This window comes from Scylla paramamosain, chromosome 42 (genome assembly GCF_035594125.1).
Source record: "Scylla paramamosain isolate STU-SP2022 chromosome 42, ASM3559412v1, whole genome shotgun sequence".
NCBI lineage: Eukaryota > Metazoa > Arthropoda > Malacostraca > Decapoda > Portunidae > Scylla > Scylla paramamosain.
The window spans coordinates 973,468-988,875 of record NC_087192.1 but is presented as its reverse complement, the minus strand read 5'-3'; the positions used below and the strand labels follow the sequence as shown (position 1 = coordinate 988,875).

Below are 15,408 nucleotides of genomic sequence, written 5' to 3'. Positions count from 1 at the left end.
ATGCAAATTACTCATGGAAGCTGTCAATGGTGTACTCACAACAGCAATGGCATCAGAGGCCAGCATGTCGACAGGGGAGAGCACAGCCAGGTAGGCAACATTGGCCATCACGTAGACCAGCGTCACCAGTGGCAGGGAGATGTAGATGGCCCGGGGCAGGTTACTGTGGGCAGGGTGTGATGTTAACAGGACTGGTGGTGACTGGTGGTGATATCCGATCATTGAGCTCCTTGTTTTTCTCAAAATTAATTATGTACTAACCAGGACATAACCTTCACAATGTTGCTTATATTCTAGTGAAGCTGTTCTTAATTATTTCTTGTGAAGATGTAATATATAGAAAACCTATAATGTGAACAAGATATTACTATTTCCTTCACATAAATTTATATAAAAATAATTATACAGAATCCAAGGAAGGAAAAAAAAATACTTTATGAGGAAAACACTGTAACCAATGAAACGAATATTTGTCATCCCAACAAAGAAATCAAAATAATACAAAAACAGAAAGGTAATTTGCATTCATGATACCTTTAAGAGGCATGTTAATTTGGTACAAAGACATATAGATCATTTGCAAAATATACAAGTCCAAAATGGAAAAAAGATGATTCACATATCACGATTTATAGAAAACAGATAATAAGCTTAAAAAGATAGACCATTCTGTCACAACTCTACAAAGAAGTATGCTCTCCATTACAAAACAGCAAGAAATTAATCTATCATAAATGAGCCAGGTAAACCTGACTAGAGCTTGAACCCAAATCTGACAACCCAAAAGGACAAGTCTTTACTGCTTGGACCATAAGGGAAGCACCTCACAGTCAGTCCTGCTTTGCCTTGTGTTTGTGTCTTGTCACAGTAAAGCTTGAGCCAAGGCCTACAAACCAGCTGGTGTGAGTGGCAGTGTGGTGCCAAGTGAGGGAGAGACGGTACTCACACAAATGGGTTCTTCAGTTCCTCCGTCATGAAGTTGAGGTAGTTCCATCCAGCATAGGAAAATATGCCTGAGTAGAAGGAGACGGCTATCTCGCCTGGCTCAGTGCTGGTGCCCTGGAAGGAGTTGTGGAAGTTCCCAGTGTTGCCTGAAAAGTGGAGGTGAAGATTATTATAATGTAGATTTCTAATTTTTTTTTTATTTTTTTTGTACTTCTGAAAGACTGTTAAGAATTTTTAATGTGTTCTGGAACTTGGATTTTATCACATCTTGGCTGTAAAGAATCAACAAAAGCACAATAAAGCAAAGTTCTATGCATAAAAATGGCTTACTAACAAGACTTAAACAAGGGTTAAAATAGAAACCCATAGAAAACATGAACACACATAACTGAAGGCACTAAAGAATGATTAGATTGGTGTGCTATTACAATTAACAAAATTTCACGACAGGATCAATCAAACTTGCTATGTGAGGTCTCAGACACATATGATTTTGTTCTATCCCTACAAAAAATAAAGCAAACATCAGTCTTTTAAATATACTTAATAGCTATGGGATACAAGACTCCCAAAAATTAATATAATGTAGACTGACACCTGACTGACTGACTGGCTGATGGCATTGCAGTGAAAGGCAACGCTGCTAAAGGCACACTCACTCACTGGCTCACTTGTTCAAACACTCACCCATGCAAAGGTGGACGATGCCAGCAATGATGACAATGAGCAATGCACCAATCTTGGTCACCATGAAGAAATCCTGCAGCTTGGTGGTGACTCGTACATTCCAGCAATTCAGCGCTGTCAGGAAGCCTGGATGGGGAGGACACAGTGACAGTCAAATATTAAAAAACTACACAACTCAAAACAGAATAAGAAATAATAAACAATGCCTTTCATTATAATAGAGAACCATAATATACATAATATAGTAAATCTGTCAAAAGAAACTCTGTATGATGTAATATTTGTACAAGCATAAGAACTGGTCAAAACCTTTTTAATGTGTTTTTTGATGGACCATAACCTATAATGTGTATATACTGTATATATTTTTCTTGGTGTAGTAAAAAAATATCTGTATATCTAGAGATGAAAAGATGGTGGAATTATATGAATGAAAAAATAAATAAATAAATGAATAAAAATAAGTAAATAAATAAAAGAATGTGTGTGTGTGTGTGTGTGTGTGTGTGTGTGTGTGTGTGTGTGTGTGTGTGTGTGTGTGTGTGTGTGTGTGTGTGTGTGTGTGTGTGTGTTTACCTAGTTTACCCAGTTATGGTTTATGGGAAGGGTGTAATCTCATAGTATCCCATCTATCCAGTTTGGTCTTAAAAGCATGGACAGTTATGGCATTGACAACATCTTCACTGAGTTCATTCCATTTGTTCACACTTCTGTGAGGAAAACTAAACTTCTTGATGTCTCTTCAACAGTTCTTCAACTTCTTACTTCTTCAATTTCCTGCTGTGTCCCCTTGTACTCTGTGTGTCTAAAGTTATAAAACATTCTTTGTTCATATTTTTCATACCATTTATCATTCTATAGATGTTTATTAAATCCCCTCTCTGTCTCCTATTTTCAAGGAATTTCCAGCATTCTTAATCTCTCTTAATAGGTCAACTTACTCAACTCTGTAACCATCATAGTGACTACTCTTTGTACTCTTTGTGTGTGTGTGTGTGTGTGTGTGTGTGTGTGTGTGTGTGTGTGTGTGTGTGTGTGTGTGTGTGTGTGTGTGTGTGTGTGTGTGTGAGTGTGTGCTCCAGGACCAAAGCATCACTCACATATGGACAGTGCTGCAATGAGCCGCACAGCATCGTCTGGCAGGTCACAGTTGGGGAAGAACGGCTGAATCACATACTTGGCAAAGGCCAGCGCCATGATGGCATTGGTGGTGGGCCTGGAGAGGGACAGAGGCATCAGTACAGCACACACTACTGAGGAAGACCAAAGCATTAGCAATATGCCAGTGAACTAAGGAATATGTACAGTTTTGGATGCTTGAATGGGAGGTGAACATTAAGGTTATACAGTGTGCATAGTTATCATGGCATTAATAAGTACTAAGATCAAGTAAGAGGGACACAGGCACTGTACCAGTATAACAACACATTACAGAGAGAAGGCCAAAGCTTTAACAATATAACAGTGAACTAAAGAATGTGAAATGTTCTAGATGACCATTAAGTTATAGTTTTCATCGTAAAGTTATCACAGCGCTAAGTATTAAGATCAAGTAAGATATTAGAAAGATGGCAAAACCCTTATGCACTTATAAAGACATGATGGCCACCACTTGCACACTTGCACAACAAACTTAACTTACACAAAGATGAGGTTGGCAGCCCAGAGGAAAAGGAAGGCAGGGAGGGAGCCAAAGCCAGCATTAATGTACGCATAGTCGCCGCCTGATTTTGGTATGGATGTGCCCAGCTCTGCATAGCATAGCGCACCCACCATCGACATGAGGCCACACATCACCCACACCACCAGCGACATGCCCACGCTGCCTGTCTCCCTCAGCACTCCCTTGGGCGAGATGAAGATGCCTGCAGAAAGAGAGAGAGAGAGAGAGAGAGAGAGAGAGAGAGAGAGAGAGAGAGAGAGAGAGAGAGAGAGAGAGAGAGAGAGAGAGAGAGAGAGAGAGAGAGAGAGAGAGAGAGAGAGAGAGAGAGAGAGAGAGAGAGAGAGAGAGAGAGAGAGAGAGAGAGAGAGAGACTTTGATAATTGTATAATTACTGTGTTAACATTATTTTCACATCTGCTATGCACACACATACACACACACACACACACACACACATACACATTGCTACAGTTAGTATTACTTTTGCTATTTTCTGATAATTAGTATTGGTACTGGTGTTATGATCATTATTATTTGTTACATCATCAAGAGAACTAAAAAAAAAAAAGAAAATCTGATAATATATATAGCTTTCCAGAATATACACATCACTGGAATAGACTACTGTACCATACAGATTCGTGTGAAAACAACAACAACAACAACAACAACAACAACAACAACAACAACAACAACAACAATAATAACAATAATAATAATAATAATAATAATAAGGCAAAACAAAAATATACACAAGAATAAAAATAAAACAATATTAATATAAAGGATTGCAAAAATGAGAAAATGCAAAAACAATTTGGTAGACACACACACACACACACACACACACACACACACACCTGAGCCCACAATGATGCCAAGGATGATGGCCACGCCCTCCAGCAAGCCGAGTTCCTTCTTGAGCTGTGTCTTTTGCGTTTCATCCTCGCCCACCTCCCCAGGAGGCCTCTCCTCCTTGGGAGTCATGGGCTCCAGCTCCGCCGTGAGGGCCTCCGTGGTGTCGCTGGTGGGCACGCGCTTGGCCGGCATGCTGGTGGTGTCGGTGGTGTCGGTGGAGATGGTGGTGGTGGTGAGAATGGACCTGGGGAAAAGACGCAGAATAAGTTATGGTCCATATTTTGAAACATTTCAGTCCGCATCCTGACTAGTTTTAAAGGTCTCTAGTTGAAGCTATACGGGTTTCCAAGGGTGTTTCTAGGGCTCTAGATTAACAATATTTCTACACTATCAACAGTATCAACAGGAAAAACAGCCTTGAGAATCCGGCTAAACATCTTTGTGGCCTTTGAAAACAGTCGTGGTGAGAAAGCAAAGCGTTTCTGAATACGAGGCAGCGTCGCAGAGTTAGGAGTTGGTGAGATTGGACCTAGAGAGATGACGGCATATTGAGAACAAAAGAAAACAAAGGAAGTTGCAAGATGCCATCAGGCCTATACACGTGTAAGAAGAAAAAAAAAACCTACTTATTTCCACCTCTCCATAAATTCATCTAATCATTTAAAGCTCCCTAATGACTCAATTGGGTCCATTCAGTTCATCTACCACTCTATTTGAGAACCATTTTTTCTTATCTCTTTTCTAAATCTATTTCATGACAGGACTATATTCTGAAACACTTCTGCGCCGCACCTCCACTATTTTAAAAAGACTCTGGTTGCTGAAGATCCACGATTTTTTAATGGTGTTTTTACGGTTCTATTGACAGATTAATAAGATTTCTACATTACTGACAGGAGTCTTGAGAATCCGGTTAATCATCTCTGCGGCCTTTGAAAAATAGTCGTGGTGAGAAAGCAAAGCGTTTCAGAATACGGACCATTATAAGGATATGTACTAGGCAGCATTGTATGTTTTGCTTATTGCCGTGCGTGTTTGATATAAGAATGCGTCAGGGGAAAGGCAACACCATCAATAACAAAGTTAGCGTCACGAAGAACTATAATAACAGACTGAATCATGACAAGACGTAAAATGTAAAGATAATAAATGAATGCATGATTGAATGAATGAATGAATGAGTGGATGAATAAATAAGTAAATAATGAACACTAAACGATAAGAAAAGAATGAGGGAAGAATGTTAGCGGGAAAGGTTTACGTCTCTCGTTTGTATGTATAGACTGATCTGCGCTCGCTGCCCAGACAGATCGAATCGCGTCCACTCACTCCCGCAGACTTGTGTGGCGAGCGGTGGCGACGGTGGCAGGGGCGGCACACTCATCCAGGCACACTGTACGCTTCTCAGCAGAAACGAAATTACGGGTGATAGATTAGATCCTGCTATAATTATGTGTTATTTGGATGATGATGATGGTCTTACTAACCACATGACGCTTCCAGATTCAGTGACAGCTACTTACTGAAGGCTACATTTATCTCTAGGGCAATAATTACGTGCTGGGGAGATCTGTGGCCCGTGTTCAAAAACGCTCTGCTCTTTCACCACGGCTATTTTCAAAGGTTACAAAAAATTCTTTCTCCTGTTAATAATGTGGAAATCTTGTTAATCTGTCACTAAAACCATAGCCAATATCCTTAAAAACCCGTGTAACTTCAACTAGAGTCTTTTGAAAGTAGTGGAGGCGCAGCGCAGAACTGTTTCAGTATGTGGTCTTATGCACTAAAATCACAATTATTGACATGACATCGCCGCCGTGAGTGAGGTGTTGACTTGTGGTCACTTTGAGGACCACACAGAGCCATTCCTGTGTCCTGTGCTGCAGTCCCCACGCCACTGTTACGCCAGGCGAAACGCAATTGTATGTAAAATTACGATGAATGAGAGCATGTTACAATAAAATTTGGTATAATTCTGCTGGCTGTTGTTCCATTGTTCAGTGCGGAAGAAAGCCCCGCTGTCCTGTCTGTCACGTGACACCAGTACCACCACGCGAATAGACCCTATTCAGAAACCCTTTTGTGCCGCACCTCAACGACATTCAAAAGGCTCTAGTTGAAGTGACACGGATTTTTAAGAGTGTTTTTATAGTTCTAGTGAGATACCAACGGGATTTTTACGCTATAAACAGGAAAAAAAACACTCTTGAGGAGCCAGCTAATCATCTGTGGCCTTTAAAAATAGTCGTGGTGAGAAAGCAAAGCGTTTTAGAATACCAGCCAAATTGTACCATGGTTTAGAGTCCGTGCTCAAGGCCGAGCCACCGGAACAAGGCGAGCAAGTGTGGACTAAACTCAGCTGTGTGACATCCGCTCAGCACCCCAGCTGCGTCAGATTTCCCGGCAAAAACGAGGGCAATCAGCCAATCAGCACGTCGCGTCGTGTTCCAGGCCTCACATAACAACCGCAACGAAACTCTTTAAAAAAAAACGCCTTCCATAATCTATGAGGGCGGAGGGGGAGGGGAGAGTAAGACGTCCCTAGTCCCCCACCCAACCCTCGCCCACCTGCAGGCACCACTTGGTTCATGCAGACAAATGAGGTCAACTGGCGCGGGAGGCGTGGTGAAGCTGAGGCGCGACAGAAGGCGGGAGGCAGGATGGCGGTGATGGTAGCCAGCTGGTGGAAGTAAGTGGCAGGGAAGAAGCAAAATATAAGGAAAGTAAGAGTGACAGGGAGGAAGGAAGTAATCTGGTGAACTTTTAAGCAGCAGCACGACATGGCGGTGGAGTCTTGGTTGGTTGCCACAGAACGCCAACAACAAAGAAGGATATTTTTTTCTTTTCTTCCCACGCCGTTTTCCCATAGCTAAGAATTATTGTCATGTACATGTAATCCTCGTCTTCATCTGTTCTTATCAAGATACACACATACACACGTTAAATGTTAATACGCACTCCTGACTGAAGAGAGAGAGAGAGAGAGAGAGAGAGAGAGAGAGAGAGAGAGAGAGAGAGAGAGAGAGAGAGAGAGAGAGAGAGAGAGAGAGAGAGAGAGAGAGATTTCAGGTAACCATTTCAACATTACATATACTCCAAGCAGCTAAAAACAATTAAAAAAAAAGCATTCCTTCATATCGCCCATTCATAATTTCTCTTCATCAGTGTCGGTTTTCCCTGTTCCTTGTTCTCCCTTCCTTGCGTTTCGTTATTCCGTTTTTCACATCTTTTATCCTTATTTTCCTACTCTCTTTCCTCTTTCCTCCCTCCTTTTCCACTTTTTACTATACTTTCTTCCTCAGTCTCGACTTCGTTTTCCTGTGTTTCCTCTTTCTCTTCCCTTCTTTCGTCTTGACTCAAAGTTTCCTTCTTTTCTTACCCATTTTCCCTTCAATTCAGTTCTCTTTATTTTTCTTCGCACCAGTATTCGTGTCAGTTATTATTTCCTCTCTTTGCAGATCTCTTATTTCTTCAAGTTTTCTTCCTTCGTATCAAATTAATTTTCCACTCTTTCCTACATATCTCCTTTCTCAGTTGCATCACTCGCCACCTCACCTTCCCTCACACGGCAAGGCAGAGGAGTAGTCGTGCGCACCTCAGTATGTCCTGTGAGCGACTGGAGGGTGGAGAGTGGATGGGATGTTTATTTCAATGAGGCAACAAAGGCGACGATGCCAAGCAGCACACACGTGGAGAGAGAGAGAGAGAGAGAGAGAGAGAGAGAGAGAGAGAGAGAGAGAGAGAGAGAGAGAGAGAGAGAGAGAGAGAGAGAGAGAGAGAGAGAGAGAGAGAGAGAGAGAGACCATAATAGATGTGCGACGTAGGGTGTCATGATAATAAAGAAGAAAAATGCATAGTCTGACACACCTTCACTCACTACGTACAAGTATACACAATAGCTTAAAGTCGAGTAACTCCTAATGTGCTCTGCGTTTTCCTTTAATCCTTTAAGGCCCGTCTTCAGAAACACTGCTCTCTCATCACGACTATTTTCAAAGGCCGCAGCAATGACTAGCCAGGTTCTCAAGAGTGTTTCTCCCGTCAGTAATGTAGAAATCTTGTTTATTTATCACTAGAACCATAAAGACACCCTTAAAAAAAATAGTGTAACTTCAAATAAAGCCTTTTGAAAGTAGTGGAGGTGCGGCGCAGAAGTGTTTCAGAATACAGTCCTAAATTTTCTGCTCAGATAGGCTCTTAGCAGGTCACGGGCTGGGTGGGGGCTGATGGAGACCTCTTGACACCGTGGAAGAGAGTGCGGTATAAGGACCCCTAACCGTGACTAAACATACTACTCAATCTGACCTCATAACATCCTTCTCAGACACATTCAGTCCATGCAAGTCGGTCCTCCTCGTGTCAGCCACCCCCGCCGTGCGTCACACTGGCCGTGTTCTGCCACGCTTTGTGTTCCCATCACGACAAATTGCAAAGGCCACCAAGATGATTTTCCGGGCACTTTTTCTCACCGATGATGCAAAGCCCTTGTTGAACTTTCCCTAGAACCATGAAAACACTGACGTACAAGCCTGGTAACTTCCACTGCAGCCTATCATGACGAGTCGAGATATGCTGATCGAGGCGTTTTGAGGCTAAGACCGTATTGTGAAACACATCTGCGTCGCACCTCCACTGCTTTCAGAAGGCTTGAGTTGAAAAGACGTGCATTCAGTGACGGTGTTATTGCGGCTCTAGTGACAGATTAACAAGATTTCTACAGAAGCATCTGGATAAACACCTTTGAAAATAGTCGAAGTGAGAGCAGAGCGTTTCAGAATTACAGACCTATGAGCCCATTCACTAACGCGCGCACACACCCTAGTCTGTAAACACACAAACGCCTCACGTTATCAAAGGCACCGGTATCTCGGGTATCGCCGCATCATCAGGGACGTTACACATTAATAACAGACACCACTGCGTAGAATTCGTGACAGTATGTTGGCACGAGTACCTACGCATTATTATTTCTGTTACTATATATTACGTCTTAATATAGATGATGGGAGTGTGGAGGAGGAGGAAGAGGAGAAACACACGAGGACAAACGGAAGCAGACCTGTTTGACTATCTGACTATCTAACATGCAGTAAAATAGGATAACACAGACGAAGGCTCCTTCCCACCGACTGCTCCCTCCACCCAGGACGGATAGTAAGAAAAAAAGAAAAAAAAAAAGAAAAAAATCAAATATGTATGTCGCATATACATGAGTGCCAAGCGAGAGGTGACTACACAACCCACGCACACACACGCACACACACACGCACGCACACACACGTCATGTGCCCCAAAGACGTGCACAGAAGCAAGGAAGAAAGGGTCACAGCCCCACGAATCCAATAGTCTGTACTTCTTCAGTTGGGATCATATTGGATGATATTTATTAAGTTCCAAGGCTGCTCTCTAACAATTGGTGAATTACGTAGTGCCAAATAAAATCCTCGCTTGAAAAGTCTTTAATTTTATATAATGCTGAGCTACAATGGAGTATTTCTGTGATTAACATTAGGTTATTTTTATTAAGTTAAATAGCTGTTCTTTTACAATTATGTTACGTATTGTGTGTAGTAAAATCCTTCGCTTAAAATTCTCTACTTTTATGCAACTCTGCGCTACAGTGGAATATTTAGCCCTCTCCCTAATTACCAGTCACTCTGAAATACCTTTAGTTGTTCTCTGAACTGGGAAGAAAATGCAAAATATATTCTTTTTCATCGTTAATTTTCTTGTAGATGGTTATAAAGACTTCACGCATTGCTTCTGGTGCTGCTAATTGTTCCGTGTAGCAGTGAAAGGGTTAAACAGGTTCCAAGAGGCCGCTTGAATTCTAGAGCATGCAACACACAAACAAGAGTCGCAATTACGGAGGAGTAACCGACAGCTGCGAGGCGGCGATAAGTGCGCGGGAGGAAAGGACGTCAGAAACTACACGCGTGGATGGACGAAACTAGAGTGGAGGTACAGTCACGCCTCGTCAAGTAATACAGAAGTGGAAATACAGTGGTGGTCAGTTATGTAATACAGAAGTGGAAGTATACAGTCACTGCTAGTCACCAAATACACCACACTTCCTTCCACCGTGCCTAGCGTTCCTGCCTTAACCTTCACCTCATCGCCTCTGCTCCACCACACTCCCGTCCACCTCAATCTCATCTCCTCTGCCACACCACATTCCCTTCCACCGTGTTCAGCGTTCATGTCTGTCCCTCAACTCAGGTGTGCTAAGAAACAATCACTTGTCAGGTGTTGTAGGGAGAAAGACTGTCAGCATCTGATGGGAGAACGTCACACTGAGGGAAACATGCAATATAGGAGTACCTAGTGGAAGCAAAATTTACGTACAGAAGTTTACTCCATTTCTGACCAACACTGTGTGTGCTCAAGAACAAATTAAGAGCACACGAAAAGGGAGATGAATGTACGAATGAATGATTAAAAGTAAAATGAAACAGTGAATAAGGATGTGAAAATAAATAAATATACAAATAAATAGACAGAAAAATATGTATATTACAATGTTAAAATGCACAGAAATTTTCCTCTATTGAAAGAAAATTTTATCTTCCTTTCGCAGAGAGAGAGAGAGAGAGAGAGAGAGAGAGAGAGAGAGAGAGAGAGAGAGAGAGAGAGAGAGAGAGAGGTTGTAGTTACGTCGCGTCACGTCACGGTGGGGGGAGAGGGGAGGGAAGGGGAGGGAAGGGGAGGAAGGGGAGAAGGAAGGACAGTATGCAGTTGTTGATGGGACGGTGGGAAGGGAAGGGGGAGGGGTAAGTGGATTATGTAAATGTCTAAATAAGTGCCAAGGAATAGTGGTACAGGGCCAAGGCTGCAAGTGTTCTCTCTCTCTCTCTCTCTCTCTCTCTCTCTCTCTCTCTCTCTCTCTCTCTCTCTTCCATTAACTTCATTTTTTTCTTTTTTTTCTTCGTTCGTAAAGAAAAAAATGGTGTTATTATCGTGTTTGTTCTTCCTTACTTGTTCTCTTCCTCGTGTTGTTTTCCATTATTCTTGTTATCTTCGTTTCTTCTTCTCTCTTCTTTCTCTTCAACGTCTTTTATTCTGTCATTAACTCTCTCGCCGCTCTCTTGCCTCCTAATTTATCTTTTATTTCCTGCTACATTATCTCTGCCAGTTATCATCTCTTGTTTTTTTATCTCATTAGCTTAGTTCCCCCCTCCCCTCTCTCTCTCTCTCTCTCTCTCTCTCTCTCTCTCTCTCTCTCTCTCTCTCTCTCTCTCTCTCTCTCTCTCTCACCAACCTTGCTTCTTATCTCTTCAGAGTCCCTTCGAGTCCCTCCACTTCTCCTCCTCCCCCTTCGCCTCTTCCTCCTCCTTCTCCTCCCCTTCCTCTTACGACCTTGCCCTCTTTCTGTCACCCTCTCCCTCGCTCCTTCCCTGCTCGTGTGTGTCACCAGAGAGCAGAGAGTGAGAGCAAACACTTTCACCACCAAACATACGACGATACACTGTTAAGGTCTGTGTGTATTCCTGAACATACACAAACATTACATACGTCTCGACAGATTAATCTCAGCACCGTCATGGCTTCATGTACTATGCATTGAGAGAGAGAGAGAGAGAGAGAGAGAGAGAGAGAGAGAGAGAGAGAGAGAGAGAGAGAGAGAGAGAGAGAGAGAGAGATGCAGAGCCCACTAACACTCTTTCTTTTGGCGTATTATCAACGTTGCATGATTCAAGTACACTCATGCAATTTTTTCCTGTGCTCTAGCTTTTCTCGGATTAGGCAGCAGAGGCGCCCGTTGTTGTGAGTAGATGTGGGTCTTCTTTAACTCTGAAACGCTTATGAGTGCAAACTGTCGGTCCGGAAAAAACTGGTGGGCGAGTGGTGAGTGGAGACCAACTTGTGCGTGCTCTGCAATTGGACTGAAGCAATTACATTATTATCATCATCATTAAAAACAATAGTAATACCAACAACAACACTGACAATGCGTATGAGAATAATAATTTTCTTTAAGCATTTTTTTTCCAAACCAAGTGGTACGTGACGACGATAACAACAACAACAACAACAACAACAACAACAACAACATCAACAACAACTATAATAGAAATTGCACTACGCCTCCCTATGCCCTATAAACAAACTAGAAAAAAAAAGTCCTGTCTTGCTACGCCCCTTCGTTACTCATGGAAGAAAGTGGCGGCACCGTGGCAGCACGCTGATGGTTGGCCTGACCCGGCAGTGGTTTGTGCGTGGCTGGACGGCGGCCACTCCATGTACGTGTATTACTTGGCATGGCACGTGGTGGTGAGAGGGAAAACTACGTCCTGCACAAGCATTACTGTATCGGTTCTCCTCTTCACACCCTCTCAAGAAGGTAGCAGCGGAGGTGTTTAGGAAGATCAAATACTGCTTTATCCCGCGTCTCTCTCTCTCTCTCTCTGGTCTTAAGTATCATTACTAGGTGTGTACGATTTGGGAAATACATACAGGTAGTACTTCTGTATAGGTTCATTAAATCTTTTACATCAGAATGAACTCAAAATATGTCTTAAGTTTATTGCTTTCACTCGTTAATATACCAATGTTTAATTCATCATTTTCCACGATAAATATAACTTTTATGCGGTGAATAGTATGTACTCGTATTACCTTCAGATTAGATCACATTTTTGTATGTTTGAAAGCACTTCTTTTCCTTCAGTAGCATTTTTCCCTTATTATTATTATTATTATTATTATTTTACGTTGCATAACACTTCCTTATGTTCAAATATATTCACTTGTATTAAAATTATCCTTCACTAAATCAAGTGGCACCTTTCCGAGTCGAATGGCAGTAGTCTAGATTCAGTATCACTTTGTCCCACTGTATGCATGTCAGTGATTGAGTGTCAGTATCAGTCTGTCAGTTTAACAAGATCAGTTTATCAATTCATCAGCATCAGATTGTCAGTTTATCAGCATCAGATTGTCAGTTTATCAGCATCAGATTGTCAGTTTATCAGGATCAGTTTATCACTTTATCAGCATCAGATTGTCAGTTTATCAGCATCAGATTGTCAGTTTATCAGCATCAGATTGTCAGTTTATCAGCATTAGATTGTCAGTTTATATATATATATATATATATATATATATATATATATATATATATATATATATATATATATATATATATATATATATATATATATATATATATATATATATATATAACTTGCGTTGCCTCAACCCAAACTCTATCTTACATATAAAAAAGGGCCTGAGTCAGCCGTGAGTGTCCTGCCTTTAAATCACCTGCATCTCATTCTGTTCGTTACGTCCATTTTTTCACTCCACCTGTGGTCTGGTTCACTTCCTTCATCCACAAGTGTTGCGTTCTTCGCTACTCAACTGCTTCTTTATCATTAAACCTGATTTATTCAGGTATTCATGGCTAAGTAAAGCGTGTTAATAACCTTCTACAACATATATAACCTGTATTATTATTATTACTATTATTATTATTATTATTATTATTACTATTATCATTACTATTATTTATTAGCTCATGAATATGTTCTGATTTACAATTTTTCTTGACACATACGAGCACATGAACTGTGAAAAGGTTAATTTAAAGGGTGATGGGAGAGAGAGAGAGAGAGAGAGAGAGAGAGAGAGAGAGAGAGAGAGAGAGAGAGAGAGAGAGAGAGAGAGAGAGAGAGAGAGAGAGAGAGAGAGAGTTACGCAACGCACTTGTTTGGATGTAGACGTGTAGTCGTGTGTGTCTTACTGTGGAGGTGCCGGGGTGTGTGTGTGTGTGTGTGTGTGTGTGTGTGTGTGTGTGTGTGTGTGTGTGTGTGTGTGTGTGTGTGTGTGTGTGTGTGTGTGTGTGTGTGTGTGTTAGGTTTTGAGACTGTCTGGTTACTCTCAAAAGGAAGGTTAGCGGTGATGGTGATGGTGGCGGTGGGCAAGGGTGGGCGAGGGAAGGCAGTGGGTGGGGAGGTGGTGGCGACAGTGACAGAGGCAGTAATGGTAGTGGTGGTGGTGGTGGTGGTGACATTGTGCGTAAGAAACTGGACATATGTTGGATATAACCGGTTGTCACTGAAGAGGAGGAGGAGGAGGAGGAGGAGGAGGAGGAGGAGGAGGAGGAGGAGGAGGAGGAGGAGGAGAATAAAATATCACAGAAAGTAGGTGGGTAGACAGTTTGCATATATATAGCACGCCCCCCACCACTCCCTCCCTCCACCATAAGACCCCTTCCCTACTACACCCACCACAACAACTAGAGAGAGAGAGAGAGAGAGAGAGAGAGAGAGAGAGAGAGAGAGAGAGAGAGAGAGAGAGAGAGAGAGAGAGAGAGAGAGAGAGGTGTCGTTAGGAGCAACAGCGTGGTAGTAATACTTCTAACTTGGCATCTCATCACATCCCCTACGCAACAGTCTTTTCTTAGCGTGCAAAGGTGATTCAACACACACGCTGGTGGTTCCTCTTGTGGCGTGGCAGTACACTCACACACACACACACACACGTACCAATTTTTAACACCTGTGCTGATGATAACAGTGAATCCCAATAACCACTTCACTCTTGCTACCACTCTCCGCCTCTCGAAAACAATGCACTAAAGAAAGGCGTGTATTCAGAAACACTGCTCTCACATCGCCATTATTTTTCCAAGGCCACATAAATGATTAAACGGGTTCTCACGAGTGTTTCTCCGGTTTATAATGTAATCTTGTTAAAATGTCACCAGAATCACAGAAACTTAAACTTAATGACATATACTACTACTACATATACTTAATTAACATATACTAGAGCCTGTTGAATGTAGTGGAGATGCATGCTAGAAGGATGTCAGAATCTCGACCACAGTGAGTTGGTTTTGTTTTTTTAAGTTGGTGCTGTCTTGGTATCTATGTTTTTTTATTTTTTCTATTTTCATTTATTTATTTATTTATTTTTTTTGCTTAATTTTCATTTACTTATTTATTTGTTTATTTCATTTTTTTGGGGAGGGGATGTGTGGTGGTGGTGGTGGTAGTCTTTTTGATGTTGTTGTTGTCTTTATGAAGGTATGGATGAGGAAAAATAGAAAAAATAAATATATTGTCCATTCTTGACACTACTATAACAACAAAACACTACTGCTGCAACAATTACTACTACTAGTACTATTACTCCCACTTATATTAATACCTGAACCATTACGACTGAAAACGACAAGTATAACTACCACTGCTGATCTGACGACGACAAGAACAAAAACTAGAACAACTTACACTCCAACTACTACTACT

At 41.7% G+C, this 15,408-nt stretch overlaps 1 pseudogene across 1 annotated transcript in view; it reads right to left on the bottom strand.

Moving 5' to 3' along the window:
• The window catches only part of LOC135093213 (Y+L amino acid transporter 2-like), a 36,739-nt pseudogene that overhangs the window by 9,754 nt on the left and 11,577 nt on the right, over positions 1 to 15,408 (bottom strand). The window contains exons 3-8 of the transcript XR_010263258.1: positions 4,156 to 4,397; positions 3,275 to 3,497; positions 2,733 to 2,848; positions 1,633 to 1,758; positions 947 to 1,091; positions 40 to 163 (exon numbers count right to left, since the gene is read on the bottom strand). The product of XR_010263258.1 is annotated as a Y+L amino acid transporter 2-like (transcript). The remainder of the gene's footprint in view (positions 1 to 39; positions 164 to 946; positions 1,092 to 1,632; positions 1,759 to 2,732; positions 2,849 to 3,274; positions 3,498 to 4,155; positions 4,398 to 15,408) is intronic.